Source organism: Hyperolius riggenbachi, chromosome 12 (genome assembly GCF_040937935.1).
Source record: "Hyperolius riggenbachi isolate aHypRig1 chromosome 12, aHypRig1.pri, whole genome shotgun sequence".
Lineage (NCBI taxonomy): Eukaryota > Metazoa > Chordata > Amphibia > Anura > Hyperoliidae > Hyperolius > Hyperolius riggenbachi.
Window position 1 is genome coordinate 119,539,134 of NC_090657.1, and position 20,506 is coordinate 119,559,639.

The 20,506-nt window shown below is 48.4% G+C and overlaps 1 protein-coding gene across 1 annotated transcript in view; it reads left to right on the forward strand.

The window, feature by feature from the left end:
• GRIN2C (glutamate ionotropic receptor NMDA type subunit 2C) overlaps window positions 1–20,506 on the forward strand; it is a 1,474,164-nt gene that overhangs the window by 398,546 nt on the left and 1,055,112 nt on the right. The gene's annotated exons all lie outside the window — the stretch shown is intronic.

Consider the following 20,506-nt stretch of genomic DNA (forward strand, 5'->3'; position numbering starts at 1 on the left):
ACTGGGGACACCTGACTATACTGGGGACATCTATAGACCTGGCTACCTATTCTGGGGACATCTATACACTTAAAAGATGTGCAATCTTGCGCTGCTAGGGCGGTAGTCAAGGGTGGCCGAGTAGAGTCACACTTTAGCTGTTCCTCTTAGAGCCCGGCTGTTAGGGGCTTGATCAAAGAGACAAAAAAATGGAGAAGGAGCTCCTAGTGTAACATCGCTTTATTAAAACAATTGCGCAAAATAAAAAATCACTTACTAGATATAAGAGGAATACAAGCATGTAAAATCCTTAAAAAAATCCTTCCTTGGCGGTTGCACCTCAAACTGCCGTGGCCATCGGAGTCGAGAGGGTCTGGTGGAAAATGACCCTGGATGCTCCCCCAAGGGAAAACGTGTGCTGGCTGCATTATTACTCGTTTCGGCGTTCCACGCCTTCGTCAGATAATCTATACACTTGGCCACCTATTCTGGGAATATCTATACACCTGACCACCTATTCTAAGGACATCTATACACCTGGCTACCTATTCTGGTGACATCTCTACATCTGGCCACCTATTCTGGGGACAACTATACATACTGTATATACTCGCATATAGGCCGAATTTTTCAGCACAAAAAACGTGCTGAAAAGTCACCCCCTCGGTCTATATGCGAGTCACCAACTTGCTGATCTGACCTGATCATCGGATGCCCATGGGGAGAGAATGCCAGGAGCGATCGGATGCCCGCAGACAGAAGAGCAGTAGCCGTCACATGCCCTGGGGGGAGAGCAGAGCAAGAGAGATGGATGGCCAGATCACAGCAGGAGCGCTTCTCTGAGCACGTAATCTCGTGCTTCCTGCTGTGTCAGCATCTTATTGGCTATTTACCCTGCCTGCTCAGACAGCCAGCCAATGAGAAAACTGACAGGCACAGCTCCTCCAGCGCGTCATTTGAAATGGAAGAAGGCATCCGAGATCTGCGTTCTTGCCTCTGCCTGATCAGCGCTGAGTTCTCTCTCTCTACTGTCTGCCTGTAGAAGATACTATACAGGGACACTGCGCAGATAACAGCTACTCTGCTGGGTAAGACGACACCTCCTCCCCCTCTTCATTTATCACTTCTGCCTTGAACTGGCCAGGAATGTTTACACTAGCCTGCATCTCCAGTGTAACCCTTTCACTGCTGTTATGCTCTGATTCAGCTTGGCTTGCAGCACTGGAACTTTGTAGGTAATATGCATATATGCACATTTTTGCTTCCACGTGGTGCTGCATAGTAACATGTTGACTATTCCTTGGATGTAACCCTTTCACTGTTGATGTACACAGCTGGTTTTAGCTGATCTAGCTTGCAGCACTGGGGCTTTCTGAGTAATATGCATATATGCACATTTTTGCTTCCACCTGGTGCTGCACAGTAATATGTTGCCTACCCCCTGGATGTAACCCTTCCACTGCTGGTGTTAGCTGATGTAACTTGGCTTGCAGCACTGGCACTTTGTAGTTAACGGTCATGCATACATGCACATTTTTGCTGCACTCTTATTTGTTGACTACCTTTCTGAGACAAGCTTATGCACTTTGGGTCCTATGTGAGAAAGGCTCTTTACAAATGTTCTGTTATAGTAATTACCAGTTAAATGCTGCAGGCTCCTGCATCTGTTCAATATAGGGGTGATTTTTGTTTCATTTCATATGGAGGTTATTGGTGGTGGGAGGGGAAGCCTCGGGAGCCTCTGCATTTCTTACCCTCGGCCTATATGCGAGTCAATCCTTTTTTCCTAGTTTCTGAGATAAATGTTGGGGGGTCGGCTTATATGCGAGTATATACGGTACACATGGCTACTTATACTGGGGACACCTATAGACCTGGCTAGCTATACTGGGGGTACCTACTTTGGGAGAACTGCTGTCAGATCTGTATTTTTGGGGAACCGCTGATGCCAGATTACGTGTATTTTGGGGAACCGCTGCCAGATTGTTCATGTTGGGGGACCACTACTGCCAGATTACATGTATTTTGGGTGTTACGTGTATTTTGGGTGATCCACTACCAGGTTTCACGTATTTGGGAGAACTGCTTCCAGATTATGTGTATGTTGGGGGAACTGCTGCTGCCACATTGTCTATTTTGGGGGAACCACTGCCATCAGGGCCGGTTTAAGCAACAATGGGGCCCCAGGGCAAAATAAACCTGGGGGGGGGCCCCCAACATATACCCCGGAACAAAAATCGGCATTAGGGGACCTTTTTTGCAGCTGGTATAGTCATGGTGTGAAGTCCCAATCGGTCGGAGCTCCACATTCTGGCTATCCCAGCCTGCATGGGGGACAAGAGGTTAAAAAGTTTCAGATGGGGGGACCCCACATAATTTTTTTTTTAAATTCCCGCACTCTAAACATAAAAAAAAATTTGGAAAAATAGGAAAAAATGCCAGGGATCTTCATGCAGCCATATTGCGGCTGTATAGCGATCCCTGGCCAAAGCGCTGCGGCTGTGTATAGACCCCCTGGAAACCCCGTCAGGAAATTTACTGCGCTTTCGTTTGATGCATGTAAAATTACACTACTGTTAGGTTTGCTACTAAAAGTGACATTTGCCGCATTTAAAAGTATACTTTTTTCCTTCGAAACTTTAAAATCGATTTTCTCAAAAACTATAAGGTCTTTTTGAAAAATTGTTTTTTCCTCTTATTCCTAATGATCTCCTTAACATATCCTGCAAATTTAGGGTTTCTAGCATTTAAGGTGGATTTGCTATTAACCGTTAAAGTCGACAGGTTTTTAAATGTGTGTTGTTTTTTTCCTTTGAAACTTTAAAATTGATTTTCTCAAAAACTATAAGGCCGATTTTCAATTTTTTTTTCCTCTTGTAGCCACTGGGGGCCCCTACAAGCTCTGGGGCCCTGAGGTTGCTGCCTCCTTTGCCTTAATGGTAGCGCCAGCCCTGACTGCCATATTATCTGTATTTTGGAGGAACCTCTGCCAGATTATGTGTATTTTTGGTGAAATGCTGTCAGATTACATCTACTTTTTGGGGATACACTACGACAGAGCTCAAACTTCCCCTGGCAGACCTTTTATACCACGGCTAAGGCCATGTATATTTGGCCCCACCCATGACCACGCCTACGCTATGCTTAACCACACCCATTTGGGGGGGCGCCGCAGAGGTTTTTAGGGTGAGTCCACTCACTTCTTTTTCCAGGACTAGACCCCTGTGGCACTCCCTCTCCTGCCACACCCATGACCCCTGCCAGACATGTTATATACTATACTGAGGTTGCGCCCGGCCGGGATACCACCACGTCACGAGCGACGCCTTACGCACTACCACCATGGACGAGCGAGACTGCCGCACTAACACTCTGGCCGGCCCACGGACTGCAGATTGATGCAAGTGAGTGGGGTTGTACCTGGCCTGTACGATTGGCCGTTGATGTTGCTGATGGGTGGGTTTTATGGGAGTGTGCGCCGTGGAGGGGGTGGGACCCACGGTATAAGGCCTTGCTCTCCACAACTATGGGGTGTTCGGTCTCGAGAAAGCCCTCATCTTGGGGCAAAACGGCTGTCGACTACACCTCCGCACCTCTATCCTACTGCAATGGCCTGATAAGTACTTTTGCTTGCAATATTTTTATGCCATATATTAGTGCTGTCCAACTTCACGTGCATAGAGGGCCACATTTTTTCTGAGTACATGGTGAAGGGCCGACTCCCCTCCCCATTGGCTCCGCCCCTACGCCACACACCCAACCCCACCCTTGACTCCACCCCCCTCACGGGAAAAACCTAAAACAAACAAATCTGACCTCATATTCCCACAAAATTCACAATCTGGAAGCATCTTCCCACAAAATGCAGTCTGGCATCATCCAATCTGGCAGCATATTCCCACAAAATACATTATCTGGCAGCATCTTACAAAATACACCTTCCCACAAAATACATAATCTGGCATCATCTTCCCACAAAATACACAATTCTAGCTAGCAGCATCTTTCCAACAAAATACACATTCTGGCCGCATCTTTCGACCAAAAATCTGGTGGTAGCATCCTCCCACAAACAAATTACATAATATGGCAGCATCTTCCCACAAAATACACACAATTCTAGCAGTATCTTCTGACAAAATACACAAAATGCTGTGCTTGCAGTACTAATATTGTACGATTGGCAACATTACACAGTTATGCAACTATATTGAATATGGTTTTTACCTTCAAATGTTGATCGATTCAATGTGATTTCTGGTGATGTTCCACTTGTGCCACAAGGTCCTCAATGTCCAGAGGGATACTAGTTGTAGAAAGGCGCATCATTTGTTGCAGGGTGTCATCTGACATGCTGTTCCTGTACTTGGACTTAATGAAACCCATGTCAGAGAATGCCTTTTCACATATATAAGTACTTCCAAACATGGCAGCCATCCTCAGCCCAAAAGCTCTCAGTGCAGGATACTGGTCTTTTGATAGTAATTTGTAAAATTCCAGCCCAGTCTCTTTCCGTGAAAGAATAAACTGATCAGCTTGCAACTCACATAGTTCCATTTGATATTGCTGTTCCTGACTAGTGATCTCACTATTGAGAGGGTTATTAAACATTTGGAAACTCTTCTCCATTCCCATAAAGTCTTGAAACCTGTTTTCAAAATTTTGAATTAGAATGTCTAATTTGGGGACAAAGTGGCTGAAGTTGACAGGGATTCCACTTTGCTCCAGCTCCAGATACAGCTCTCTGCAGCTCTCAAAATGTGACAGGTCATTTTTGCTCAAAAAATTCTTCAGTAACTGCAGCTTGTTCTTAAATGATAATACATGGCTATAAAGCTGGCTTGCATTTTGATGTCTGCCTTGCAAACTTAAATTCAAAGAATTTAAAAGCTGAGTGATGTCAGTCAAAAATGCCAGGGAAAGTAGAAAGTTGACATTAGTCATACTGTCAATTAATGAAGGGTCACATGTAATTCCTGTTAGGAAGAGATGGATTTCTTTCCTAAGGTGGAAAAATCTCTCTAGACACCTCCCCGCACTCAGCCATCTCACATTGCTATGAAGGAGTAAATCCCCATATGCAGCATCCAGCTCATCCAGGAAATGTTTAAAGTTTCTGTGCATTAAGGCGCGGTTCCCTCCACGAATAAGGTTAGTAATCTTCGTGACTGTGCCCATGATTTTGCCCATTTGCAGTGATGAACCACACAAGGCTTCCTGATGCACGACGCAGTGCAACATAGGACATGCAAAACCTTCCTTCCTCAACAGTCCGGCTAGGCCTTGATGCTTGCCTACCATGGCTTTTGCTCCATCAGTGACAATACACGTGCATTTTTCAAATCCTCCATATTTTGTCACAGTTGTTTTAACAGCATTAAATATATCTTGTCCTTTTGTTGTTCCGTGAAGTGGTACCAATTCCAGCAGCTCATCTGAAATGCAGAAATCCTGATCCACGCAACGTGCAAAAATAATCAGCTGGCTTGTATCTGTTAAATCAGTACTTTCATCCAATGCAAGAGAGAAATATGAAGTACTGCCTAACCTACTATGCATCTTCTCCACAATTTGCTGGTCCATCAAGCAAATCCGTCGAGCAACAGTCTGGTGTGACAGCGATACAGACTCCACATTTTTAGCCATAGCCTCATTTCCAAATGCCTCAGCAATTTTCACTGCGCATCTTTTAATGAGAGTCCCACTAGAGAAGGGATATTTCCTTCGTGCAATTTCGTCTGCTACAAGAAACGATGCTTTTACAGCTGCTTTCTGAGCAATAGTTATCGTTGTAAAAATACTCTTTTGCCTACTCAGCTGGTTCTTTAAAGATCGCATTACAGCCATTCTTGCTTCGCCAGTATACTTGGAATATTTATTTTCATGTAGTGTTGTGTAATGCCTTTTTACATTATATTCCTTGCACACCGATACAACTTGTGAGCACACCAAGCACTGTGGTTTATCTTTCTGTTTAATGAAGAGACAGTCCAATTCCCACTTGTCTTGAAAATCACGGTTTTCTTCATCAATCTTTCTTTTTTTTGCAGACATGTTGGCAATACATGTATGGAATCTGTAAATGGGAACAATGTAAAGTTGTAAATTGTACTTTTGTGATCCCAAAAAAAAAAAAATAATAAAAAAATCACAATTGTGCTTTAGCACTGCACTGGCAGAACTACAGAAAAGTACTGTTGTGATGTGTGGATTTGCTCACCATTATACTTACAGACTACTGTACCCACAACAATAACTGACCAAGATTAGGGTGTAACCTACTCTGAGGATTGCTAAGAGCTTGATAGCAGGACTTACTAATGCTAGGTACGCACCATACAATTTTCTGCTAGATTTAATTTACCTGCCAGATAGATTTATCTGCCTGAAAAAATGCTAACAGAAAATCTAACAGAAAATTATATCGTGTGTACCTAATACACAAGATTAGAAGAGACTACTGATGTATACTTTCTACAATACATAACAGCAGGGATGTAAACTGCCACAGAAGAGAAAAGACCTAACTACACAGCATGACAGGGGGTTATGCTGGGAATACACAATGAGATTTTTCAGTCGATTTACTGTCAGATCTTAATATTTTCTATAAATGTTAATTTCCTATCGATTTTCTCATTTTTTCCTATCAAATTCCATTCACTTCTATGAGGAAACGATCATAAAAACGACCAAAAAGAAGATCGGACATGTTGGAAATTATCTACCATCTATCTGCAAAAAATAAAAATAACCAAAAACAAACAAAAGTTATGGTGTATTCCCAGTATTAGTTCGAAACCTCCTGTAATGATAGCCAGTGGCAAGCTGACTGGGTACTACCCTGTAAAGTGCAACAAAAGGGAGCAGTGCTACTTAAGTACACAGCATGACGGGGTTAGATTGTAAGATCCACTGAGGACAGCCAATGGCAAGCTGGCTAAGTACTAACTAAAGTGCCACAGAAGGGAGCAGTGCTACCTAAATACATAACTAGATTGAACTTTTCCAAGCACACACTTACCAAAAGGAAGACTGTATAGCTGTGCTTGTGGATGGCTGAAGCTGGCTGCTGGATTGATAAGGCCAAACAGGTAAGGCCTGTTGAGGCTGGCTGCTGGAGACTAAGGAATCAGTGCTGCAAAAAAACAAAAGCATGACAGGGATTAGATCATAAGCTCCTCTTGAGGACAGCCAGTGGCAAGCTGACAAAGTACTACTCTGTAAAGTGCCACATAAGGGAGCACTGCTACCTAACTTCTCAGCATGTCAGGTAATTAGATTGTAAGCTCCTCTGAGGAGAGGCAGTGGAAAGCTGGCTAGGCACTTCTAAGTGACACAAAAGGGAGCAGTGCTACCTAACTACATTACATGGCAGGGGTTAGATTGTAAGCTCCTCTGAGAGAAAAAAAAGACAGTGGCAAGCTGGCTAGGCACAGCTAAGTGCCAGAGAAGGGAGCAGTGCTACCTAAATACATAACATGGCAGGAAATTAAGATTGTGAACTTTTCCAAGCACACACTTACCAAATAGAAGAGTGTAGCTGTGCTTGTGGATGGCTGAAACTGGCTGCTGGACGGATAAGGCCGGACTGTTGAGGCTGGACAGATGAGGCCGGACAGGTAAGGCCTGTTGAGGCTGGCTGCTGGAGACTGAGGAATCAGTGTTGCAAAAAAACAAAAAAAAACAAATACATGACAGGGAATAGATCGTAAGATCCTCTGTGGACAGGAAGTGGCAAGGTGACTCGGTACTACTCTAATGTGCCACAGAAGGGAGCAGTGCTACCTAACTACATTACATGGTAGGGTTTAGATTGTAAGCTCCTCTGAGGAGAGGCAGTGGCAAGCTGGCTAGGCACTACTAAGTGCCACAGAAGAGAGCAATGCTGCTTAACTACTTAACATGGCAGGGGTTAGATTGTAAGCTCCTCTGAGGAGAGACAGTGGCAAGCTGGCTAGGCACTACTATGTGCCACAGAAGAGATCAGCGGTACCTAACTACACAGTATGGCAGGTAAAAAGTTTGTGTGCTTTTTCAAGCACATACTTACCAAATGGAGGACTGTAGCTGTGCTTGAGGCTGGCTGCTGGAGGGCTGAGGATGGCTGCTGGAAGGAGAAGGCCTGTTTAGGCTGGAGACATGAGACTGGACAGATGAGGCCTGTTGAGGCCGGACAGATAAGGCCTGTTAAAGCTGGCTGTTGTAGATTGAGGAATCAGTGCTGATAAAAGAACAAAAACAATACATGACAGGGATTAGATCGTAAGCTCCTCTGTGGACAGCTAGTGGCAAGGTGACTAGGTACTACTCTGTAAAAGTGGCACAGAAGGGAGCAGTGCTGCCTAACTACATTACATGGCAGGTAAGTAGATTGTGCGCTTTCCCTAGCACAGACTTACCAAATGTAGGACCGTAGCAGTGCTTGTGGATGGCTGAGGCTGGCTGCTGGAGGGCTGAGGATGGCTGCTGGAAAGATAAGGCCTGTTGAGGCCGGACAGATGAGGCCTGTTGAGGCCGGATAGAAGAGGCCTGTTGAGGCTGGTTGCTGGAGACTGAGGCCTGTTGAGGCCGGACAGAAGAGGCCTGTTGAGGCCGGATAGAAGAGGCCTGTTGAGGCTGGTTGCTGGAGACTGAGGTATCAGTGCTGCAAATTAAAAAAAAAATGACAGGAGGGATTCTAATGTAAGCTCCTCTGTGGACGGCCAGTGGCAAGCTGACTAGGTACTACTCTGTAAAAGTGCCACAGAAGGGAGCAGTGCTACCTAACTACATTACATAGCAGGTAATTAGATTGTGCGCTTTCCCTAGCACAGACTTACCAAATGGAGGACTGTAGCTGTGCTTGTGGATGGCTGAGGCTGGCTGCTGGACAGATAAGGCCTGTTGAGGCTGAACTGTTGAGGACGGACAGATAAGGCCGGACTGTTGAGGCCGGACAGATAAGGCCGGACAGATAAGGCCGGACAGATAAGGCCGGACTGTTGAGGCTGGAAAGATAAGGCCGGACTGTTGAGGCTGGACAGATAAGGCCGGACTGTTGAGGCTGGACAGATAAGGCCGGACTGTTGAGGCTGGACAGATAAGGCCGGACTGTTGAGGCTGGACAGATAAGGCCGGACTGTTGAGGCTGGACAGATAAGGCCGGACTGTTGAGGCTGGACAGATAAGGCCGGACTGTTGAGGCTGGACAGATAAGGCCGGACTGTTGAGGCTGGACAGATAAGGCCGGACTGTTGAGGCTGGACAGATAAGGCTGGTTGCTGGAGACTGAGGAATCAATGCTGCAAAAGAAAAAAAAAACATGACAGGAGGGATTACATTTTAAGCTCCTCTGTGGACAGCCAATGTCAAGCTGACTAGGTACTACTCTGTAAGTACCACAGAAGGGAGCAGTGCTACCAAAAAACATAACATGGCATGTGTCTAGAATAGATTGTGAGCTCCACTGAGGACAGAATTACTCACCAAATGGAGGACTGCAGGTGTGCTTGAGCTTGTGGATGGCTGAGGCCTGTTGAGGCTGGCTGCCGGATGGCTGAGGCCTGTCGAGGCTGGCTGCCGGATGGCTGAGGCCTGTCGAGGCTGGCTGCCGGATGGCTGGAGACTCCAATAAACCTATGGTGGATAAAGCATAATATGGCAGGGATGAGATTGTGAGCTCCTCATTCAATGACATGATTATATGCTAGACAAGAGCTGTATAACACACTGTGGTAGCTAGGGATTACAGTGTGATCAGCTCTAAAGACACTCACCTTGTAGCAGTGCAGAGCTTCTGGATCAGCTGGCTCACGGTGGCTGGAGCGTGGCTGGCTGACTGGCGATATTTTCATTCACACTATCTAAGCGGCTTGTGGCTGGCTGGCTTACGGCATCTGGACAACTTCTGGCTGGCTGTCTGGACAGCTTCTGGCTGGCCAGCTTGGGGCTGGATAGTAATTTACTGGACGGATAGTAATTGGCTTGCTGTCTAGTAGTCTGTGTGCTACTTGCTGGGTGATTGGTAACAGGGTGGCAGGTCAATGGTAGGTTAGTAGTAAATGACGTGCTTGCAAGTAAGTAGCTGGCTGGTAGGCTAGTGTCTGATCGGAGGCCTTGTAGTTCAGGTGATCTTCCTGTCTTCCGTGCGGTGTTTCACTGTCAAGAAAAAGATAGTATGACTCTTAAACATATGATTTCATAACCGCACACTGGTTTAAATACAGGGTGGCGCAGGGGAAAAAAATATGTCAACAGATCTACCTGCGATGAGTACTAGTTGCGTTATCAATTCAGCAGCAAATGGTGGGTACACAGGCTTCAATAAACATGGAAAGTACACAAACAGCATGCAGCGAGTAATAACCACTACACATGCCACTGCATACTTATCGACGATCGGCATCAATTCCTCTCGATGACTACCCATTTTCTTCACACAATGAAAAGACAACTGATGTGTAACGTAATGTCCATGTTTACCTATGGCTCAATGTGCTCATTACAGTTTGACAGTGTGCTGACCAGGAAGCTGTTATGGGTTAATGGACGTTTTTAAAATAGAGGACAGAAAATTACATCGATCACAGTGAACAAACAGGACGCAGGGGAGGTGAAAGACATTGATGAGTACACTACACAGGAGGTAAGTACGTTGCGTGTATGTTTATTTTGACTTTAAATGTTCAGTTCAGGTTTCCTTAAGAACCTTAACTGAAAGTAAAAACTCAAAATAATCATACACAGCTCATACTTACCTCCTGTGTAGTCTACTTCTCAATCTTTCTCCTCCCCTGCATCCCATTTGTCCATTGCGATCACAGGAAATCTCTGTCCTCCATTTTAAAATTGGCCATTACTCCATAACAGTTTCCAGGTCAGCACACTGTTAAACTGTATATCACCCACTTGAGCCATAGGGAAACATGGACACTACCTTGCACATTCAGTTGTAACTGACAGCTGCTGATATATAACTGCCTGCAACTGGTATATTTCAGTTCTGACTAAATATTGTCAGACCTGGAAGAGATCACTGTAAGAAGAAAATGGTGAGCTTATGAGAGGAACTGATTCATTTTGCAGCTACCGCATGTGTTTATATTAAAATTATTTTACTCACTTCAGGTTCCCTTTAAAGCTGCCTTCCACCCCAGATGGCAGCATCCCCCTCTGTCAGTGCCAACCCTAGGGTTGCACTATTATGTGGCCCTTTTTTCAATCCTTCCCACCACCAACCCATCATTAGGTGCAGTGGTGCACCATGCACATATGCCGCCCCACCCAGATAACAGCATTACATATCTGTGCCCCCCTCCCCCACATTCATCATAATAGGCATTACCAAGCTCCCTCCCTTTCCCCAGCAGTATTAAGCATAATACACATTGCCAGAACCCCCCCAGTATTAGGCATATACAGGCTCCCATCCCCCCTGCAGTAGTAAGCACAAGTAGGCCTCCCCCACCCAGCAGTAGTAGGCATATGCTGGCTCCCATCCCCCCTGCAGTAGTAAGCACAAGTAGGCCTCCCCCACCCAGCAGTAGTAGGCATATGCTGGCTCCCATCCCCCCTGCAGTAGTAAGCACAAGTAGGCCTCCCCCACCCAGTAGTAGTAGGCATATGCTGGCTCCCATCCCCCCTGCAGTAGTAAGCACAAGTAGGCCTCCCCCACCCAGCAGTATTAGGCATGTGCTGGCCCCCCGCGCGACCAACACCAGTATTACCTTCCTGCACGTGCAAACATACACATCCCTCCCCCCCCCCCCCCCCGAAATCTGAAAGCTTCCTGTGCGTCCAAACCCCAACCAATATTACACATAAGTAGGTTCTCCCCTCCCCCCGACTCAATTACCCTCCGGCTGCGAGACCCCTCTGATGGGCAGCGGCGGCTGGGAATGGCGACAGCAGCGTGGTGGCCCTAAGATGGCGGCGGCAGCAGTACCAGCCCGACCAAACCCCCCCCCCCATACATACGTTTTAAATTACCCTCTGGCTCTATGACCCCTCTGATGGGCAGCGGCGGCTGGGAATGGCGGCAGCAGCAGCGTGGTGGCCCTAAGATGGCGGCAGCTGCAGCAGCACCAGCATGGTGGCTCCTAAGATGGCGGCGGCGGCGGCAGCAGCACCAGCCCGACCCACCCCGACCCCCCCCCCCGTACATACGTTATTAAATTACCCTCCGGCTCCAAGACACCTCTGATTGGCAGCGGCGGCTGGGAATGGCGGCAGCAGCGTGGTGGCCCTAAGATGGCGGCAGCTGCAGCAGCACCAGCGTGGTGGCTCCTAAGATGGCGGCGGCAGCAGCACCAGCCCGACCCCGACCCACCACGACCCCCCCGCCCCCCCTGTAAAATTACACTCCGGCTCCGAGACCCCTCTGAGTGGCGGCAGCAGCGTGGTGGCCCTAAGATGGCGGCGGCAGCAGCAGCACCAGCCCGACCCCTCCCGACCCCGGTACATACGTTATTTATGACCCTCCGCCTCCGAGACCCCTCTGATGGGCAGCGGCGGCAGCAGCAGCGTGATGGCGGCGGGACTGACGTCTCTCGCATCTGTTCAGCCCCCTTTTACCGCATCCGCCACTCCCACAACACATTGCACGTCCTCTGAGACTGAGAGGATATTTACTTGGGAGGGCGGAGCAGTGACACGAAGAAGACGCTGAGGAAAAAAAAAAAACAATAGTCATGCAAGACCACAGTCATGCAAGAAGCGGAGCGGCACGAAAAACCCCAGGACAGAATAAAAAAAAAACGAAAAAAAAAAAAACCACGCTGCCATGCAATGCAAAGGAGGGCCGCAGAAAGACCTCAGGCGGGCCGGATGCGGCCTGCAGGCCGCCAGTTGGACTGCACTGCCATATATCACTGTCTTTTAACGAAGAGAATAAAAAGTTGAAGTTTTATATTGGATAAGCTGCTCCTGGAATCACTTTTTTCTCCTTGCATTGCTGTTATCTACTATGCACAAGGTTTCAAGGTGGAGAAAGTGTACTGCTCTTTACAGTCAATACGTGTGTGGGCCTAGGGACAGATGGAATAGAAGCAGTGGCGTAGCTAAGGAGCTGAGGGCCCCGATGCAAGTTTTACTATGCCCCCCCCCCCCCCCAAGCACTCTATACATAACAATTGATACGGCGCACCAAAACCTGCCAATGGCAACTACAGTGTCAGGGGTACAAGAGGGGGATGGGGAACAGTGTGTTAATGATTACTACTATTCAAAGCATCTATAGAAAGGATTATTATGAGCACAGGGCCAATACAGAGCTAATACTGTAGTTGAGGGAGGGCCCTTCGGGGCCCCTCTGGCCCAAGGGCCCCGATGCGGTCGCTACCTCTGCACCCCCTATTGCTACGCCCCTGTATAGAAGAGGGGGCTTTTATTGATTTTTCAGAAAAGAACAAAAAAACCCACAAATACGCAGATGGCGCAATTCACAAATACTGAATACAGTAATAGAACACGAAAATCACTGCACAGCACTGCGGTCTGACTGCACTATGCACACAGCAAAGTAACTGGCTGCACGCTACTAGCACATTATATAGGTAGAAAAAATAACATGCTACTAGCACATTACAATGTCACTGACTAAACTTAGCTTGGTGTAATTGCCTTCTTAAAGCAGAAGGAAATTTGCAATAATTCAGTTATAAATGAACATTTGTGGTTACCCACAATGCACACCTACTAAATATGCAAATTATCCCTTTCCGCCCTTGTTAAGCCAAGCAAGCATCCAGAACCGCTGGTTTATAGCAAGCCTATAGCTTTAAGTTTTACACAGCCATATCAAACCCACATGTAGACAGCCTGTTTCGGACTTTTGGTCCTCATGTGCTGCAGTACCTGGCCCAGGCCTGGCCACCAAGGGCGAAGACATGCAAGGTCATCACCAGGGCAGTTTTCCACTTCATCTGGGGATCCAAGATGGACAGAGTGAAGCGGGCTGTTATGTACAAGGAGCACCACAAGGGGGGTAAGGGCGTGCCCGACATCCCTACGATGCTGTGGGTCTTCTTTGTGTGTAACTGCATCCGCAGAACTATCACAGACTACGCACAGGGCTCCGCAGGCAACTCCATGTCTCGCTTCTTCCTGCTCCCCCTTTGGAGGTCTCTCCAGAGGCTCCAGAGTCCGATCTTTTGGTGCATCTTGGCCAGTCTCTCCTCCCAAGACTTCTGGGCAGCTCCTTCTGCCCAAAACCAAACTCCCAGGATCTTGATGCAGTCTGGCTTGATGTTGAAGGGGACTGATGCGGTTGGGGCCTGGTGCCACTCCCTGAAAAGAATAGCTTCAGACTTACCGCAGTTGACCTTTGCACCTGAGGCTCGGCCAAAGTCTTCGCAGGTATGGGCTAGTGCCGAGATAGACCGCTCATCTGTGCAGAATACCGTCACATCATCCATGTATAGCGAACACTTGACCTCTCGTTTCTCCATCCCTGGGGCGGTGATCCCTCTGATGTCAGGGTTCCGTCTGATGCACTCGGCGAAAAGCTCTATACAACAGACAAGAGGATCGGGAAGGCTTCTGTCTTCCAGCCGTTCACCAGCACCGTGGAATGGATTCCTGCGTACAAAAGGTTAACATATTTGCAGAACATTTCTCCGATACCAAACCTGTTGAGTGCCTTGCAGAGGAACTCATGGGAAACCCTGTCGAAAGCCTTCTCCTGGTCCAGACTTACCAGTGCAGCGCGGACATTGCGGTCTTTGATGAACTGGATCGTGTCTCTTACCAGGGCCAGGCTGTCAGCGATCCTGCGGCCGGGGATTCCACATGTCTGGTCCGGGTGGATGATCTGCCCAATAACCTTCTTTAGCCGGTTGGCCAACACCTTGGTCAGGATCTTGTAGTCCACATTAAGGAGGGAGATGGGCCTCCAATTTTTGAGGTCGCACCTCTCTCCCTTCTGCTTGTACAGAATCGTGACCATTCCCTCCCTGAGAGAAGGGGGTAACTTACCTTCCACTGCCATCTCTTCATATAGCTCCAACAGGTCCGTGCCTACCAGATCCCACATTGCCACATAGAACTCTGCGGGGAGGCCGTCACTGCCTGGGGTCTTACCTGAGCTGAAAGATGTGGCTGCGGCATGAAGTTCCTCCAATGTCAGGGGTGCATTTGCTGAGGACTTACCTTCCTCGTCCACCGTTTTAGTGATTCCTGCGAGGAATCTTTCGGTGGCTTCGTTGTCCGTGGCTTTGTGGGAGTAGAGGCTAGAGTAGTAGTCGGTGACCACGTCCATCACAGCCTCCTTCCCCTTCCTCATAGCCCCAGACTCGTCCCGCAGCTCAACCAGGGGTGTGTGGCCTGAGTGGAGTTTCCTGAAAAAGAATGAATTACATTTCTCACCTTTCTCCAGATTCTCCACCTTGGATCGGAAGACTATGCGCCTGGCTTCCTCCTCAAAATGACTTTTCAGACATTTCTTGGTCTCTTCCAGGTCTTGCCTAACCTCCCAGCCACAGTGGTAGAGGTCCTGCAGGGATTGCAGCTGGCGCTGCAGCCTCCTGAGGTCCTTCTTCTGCTCGCTCTCCTGTTGACGTCCCTTCTCCTGGAAGAAACTGCGGAGCCTTACCTTGGTGAACTCCCACCACTGTCCAGCGCTGTCGAACCTGTCTTTGTCACCTCGCCAGGAGACATAGGCCTCTCCTAGCTCCCCCATAAGCTCCTCATTTTCCAGCAGTTTACAGTTCAGCTTCCAGGAACCTGGTCCAGGGGGAAACCCGTCCCCTAGGATTGCCTGTAAGTGCACTGCTCTGTGGTCAGAGAAGAAACAGGGGATCATGGAGTGACTGCTATGCCTCACTGCTCTGGAGGTGAAGATGAAGTCAATCCTCGAGCGCACCGAGCCATCAGGCCGACACCATGAGTAATTCACGACTCCCGGCCCAATAGAACCCACTGCGTCTCTCAGAGATGCCTCCCTCACCATCTCCACAAGCAGGCGGGAGGTGACATCGAGCTCGGCTGTCGCGTTGGAGCTACGTCCTCCCTCTTCCACTGGGCAGTTGAAATCACCGGCCAACACTACTGGTCTGGATGTGGCGAGGTGCGGTCTCAGGGTCTGGAAAAGTTCCAGCCGCTCATTCTTTCCAGGGGGGGCGTACACGTTGATGAACCTAACCGGCTCTCCTGCCCACGAGCCGTCTACGACCAGAAGTCGGCCGCAGATGAGCTCCTGCACAGTGTCAACCATGAACGCCTGACCCCTGATCAGAATGGCTACCCCTGCAGACTTGCAGTCGCCACCTCCCGACCAGAACGACGGCCCGTGAGTCCACTGGGTGGAGAGGTGCCTGTATGTGCTTGCATAGGGCAGTGCACATTCCTGCAAGAAGAATACATTACCCTGTTGCCTGTCAAGGAATGCCAGGGCTGTATGTCTCCTCGACGTGTCAGTTTGCCTGCACTAATAGAACAGTACAATGTCACTGACTAAGTGACTGACTGCAACTAACTGAAGTTGAGATACAGACTAACCAGCAAGCTCATGGTGACCCAGAACTCATTGGAGTGTGTAAGGGACTACAATGGTCCTAAAAGCCCCCTTACTAAGATGTTAAGAAAAACAAAAATTTGCTTTCCTAAAACAGAAAGAATTTGCGATAATTCAGGTTGGAGTGAGCTCGAGATGTCTCCCAGAGCACCACTGCTGAATATATGCAAATTAACCATTGTACCCTTAGAAGCTAAACACACCTCCAGAACCGCTGGAATGCAATGATGTGTCAGCTTGTTAAATTGTACAGAGCCATAATAATCCAACTGAAGTTGATCACTGTCTGGCTGGCTTAGCTAGCTAACAAGTATACAGTAATAGAGCAGTGGAATCAGTGTGAAGTTGAACCTGCCTGCACTAAGCACAGCAATTAGTACACTGACACTGACTACAGCTAAATTAAGTTAGTCACTCACTGGCTAGCTAAATACAAGGATGTACAGTCACTAATAGAGCAGTAGAATCAGTGAACCTGGCTGCCTGCAGTAAGCACAGCAATCAGTATTCAGTACACTCTCTCACTGAACTACACTGACTACAGCTTAACCACTTGCCGACCGCGCACTCATAACACGCGTCGGCAAAGTGGCAGCTGCAGGACCAGCGACGCACATCTGCGTCGCCGGCTGCAGGCTAATTAATCAGGAAACAGCCGTTCGTGCGAGCGGCTGCTTCCTGTCAATTCACGGCGGGGGGCTCCGTGAATACCCTGCGGGCCGCCGATCGCGGCTCGCAGGCTAAATGTAAACACAAGCGGAAATAATCTGCTTTGTTTACATTTGTACAATGCTGCTAACAGTAGCAGCGGTGTACTAGATCAGCGATCCCCGGCCAATCAGCGGCCGGGGATCGCTGTCACATGACAGGCAGGAGCCTGTTAGAGGCTGCACAGGACAGATCCGTTCCTGTGCAGCCTCCGATCTCCGGGAAAGGGAGGGAGGAGAGGAAGAGGGGGAATCCTGCGGTGGAGGGGGCTTTGAGGTGCCCCCCCCAGCCACACGCAGGCAGGAGCGATCAGACCCCCCCCCAGCACATCATCCCCCTAGTGGGGAAAAAAGGGGGGCGATCTGGTCGCTCTGCCTGGTGTTTGATCTGTGCTGGGGGCTGTAGAGCCCACCCAGCACAGATCAGCGAAATCAGCGCTGGTCCTTAAGGGGGGGTAAAGGCTGGGTCATCAAGTTGTTAATAATCACTCACTGGCTAGCTAAATACAAGTATACAGTCAGTAATAAAGCAGTAGTAGATAGAATCAGTGAACCTGCCAGCCTGCACTGAGCACATCAATCAATCAGTACACTCTCTCACTGAACTACAATCTCAGTAAAACACACTGCGCTCTTCAATCACGTGACCCCCACTACAGAGGTTACACTAATCAACCCTGGAATAATAAGAAAATCGCACATAGTGCTAAATAACGTTTTTAAAATAGGGCCCTTATCACCACTCCTTGCAGTCCACCGGGATGTACACACCAATGGGATTGACAGTTGTACATCTCCCCTCCACGTATGCACTCACCGTCACGATACTTGTACTTTAGCACATCAACATTTAGATGCTCCTCCTCGTGTGTCCATCCGGTCTCACAAAGATACAGGTGCCCTGTAATGATCCGCTCAGCTGTCGGCACAGGCAGACAGCTGTTTAATCATTCCTTAAGCCTCCTGGCGGTTTATTAAAATCCGGCAGGGGGCAGCGCAGCAATCTTTGTTAAATTTTTTTTTTAAATCATGTAGCGAGCGGCGGGCGGATAGCGGCGATCGAGCGTGGGGCGGTGGCGATCGGGGTGCTCATGCAGCTAGCAAAGTGCTAGCTGCGTGCAGCAAAAAAAAAAAAAATTATGCAAATCGGCCCAGCAGGGCCTGAGAAAACCTCCTGCGCGGCTTCCAGGAAGGTTAAGTCTGTGGGCTACAGGTCTCTTGAAAAAGAGACCTGTCTTCACTTTGCAAGTTTCAGACCTGCTCTGCTGCTGAGGAATTTGCATACATTTGTCATGCAAATTGCCTAGCTGTCTCCTTTGAAGGCTTGCAGTATAAATACTATGTGATCCTACAATCCTTTGCTGGTCATGATGGTTTGTTAATACACTCCTGGAGTGTCAGCCTTGCTATTGTTTGCTAAAGATTATCTTAGAGTATTCTTGGGGACTGCACTAGGCATCCCATTAGTGCAGTCAGGTTGTATTATCTGTATTGCCTGTCTTGTCTTGTCCTTGCGATTGCACTGTGGCCAGCGGTTGGCGATGGTGAATCGTTTGGCCCAGTACCTGGATCGCACTTGCCCTAGCAGTAGTGGCAGTGGATCTCTCTAGTCTATGTCTTGGAGTTTTACCGTAGCTGTGGGTGCTACTGGTTACTCCTGTCTGTCTTGCCGTGTGGATCGCACTCGCTCTGGCAGAAAGAGCAGGGGATCCTGTTAGGCCTATTCCTGTACTCGGATCACACTTGCTCTGGTGGAAAAGAGCAGTGGACCCTGCTAGCTCTGTTTCTGTACTTGGATCACACTTGCTCTGGTGGTAAAGAGCAGTGGATCCTGTTAGCTCTGTTTCTGTACTTGGATCACACTTGCTCTGGTGGAAAAGAGCAGTGGATCCTGCTAGCTCTGTTTCTGCACTTGGATCACACTTGCTCTGGTGGGAAAGAGCAGTGGATCTTTCCTGTGCTGTCCCTGAACCCGGATCGCACTTGCTCTGGCGGAAGAGCGGTGCATCTTATCGGACCTGTTTCTGTTTTCCGTTCGTCTGTCTGTCTGGAGCAAACGCTTGCGGTTGTCTGCGGTAAGGCAGCCGTTTAGCAAGCGTTCCTGTTATTTGTTCTTTTGTGTTCATTCGTTAGTCAGCTTGGCGTGCTTGTCTGTTGCGCTTATCGCACGGAGAGCGCGCTGTAAACGTGCTTGTCGCTGTTGCGCCTAACGCGCGGTGACCGCGTTTAGGTATTGCGTTTGTTATTTTTGTTGTCATTCTCCTTGTATTATATGCTGTGCCTTTCGCTCTGCTCCTGTGTTTAAACCTTTACTCTATCTTGTGTCACTGTTGGCAATCGCCACTCTTGCGATTGCGTTCCCACTTTGGTTCTGTTGTTGTGTGTTCACCGTCGCTGGGTGGTGACTAGATTGGTGGACATGCATTTATTCTGTCTCTGTGCTCTCTCTCTTTAAGGGCTATCTTGCCCTGCATTGCTTCCCCACGTACAATTCCTATCTGGCATCTGTGGCAGTACAGAGGGGTTGTTCCTCTGTTCTCCACAGCACCATCTGCCGGCAGGAATTCCCCTCTACAGGTGCATTGCACCGCAGCTGGGTTCTCTCAGATTAGACACCTGTGGGGGATTTCCGCAGTTGTCAGCGCGCATCCTGTGTGCTGACCGCGGAAATAATTCCACAATCGTTACATGCCCACTTCAGAATTCCAATAAAAAATTCCTTTTTATTATAAAAAATTCCCCATAAAATATCGGTGTAACATTCTCTGGAGATGCAGCTGCGGGCAGTCAGCATGCCCCTGCAGCTGCTTCGGTTTCCCTGTCGGGCGTTTTGCCTGTCCCTCCGGCGTCTAGGACGCCGAGGAGGAGTTTGTCAGTGGCTCATAGGGTGGCACAGACAGGAGCTTTATGCAGGGAGGAGGCGCATCAGCTGACCTGCTGGACGGCTGACATCAGGGGAGAGTCTCGGCAGCTCTGATTGGTTGATAGGTGTGGGCGAGGGGTCTCCTCCACTTCTTAAGCCTCCGAGAATCACTTGCAAACTGTCTGCTGTTGCAAATGCTTTGTGTGAGCACTCAGACCTTAGATAGTTCCGGTGTGCTTTGATCTGGGAGGAAACCAGGGATTTCACACAAGACTAGGAATTATTATTACGATTGTTATTATTGCTTGATTACCTGTGTATGACTCTGGCTCTCTTCTGACTTATCTTCCGCTAAACAATTCTGTACTTTAGCCCATCTGATTCTGTTGCTGACTCTGCCTGAACTATCACTATTCTTTTGCCTGCCGATTTTGTACTGTATCCTCCTGTCTGTTGCCGAACTGA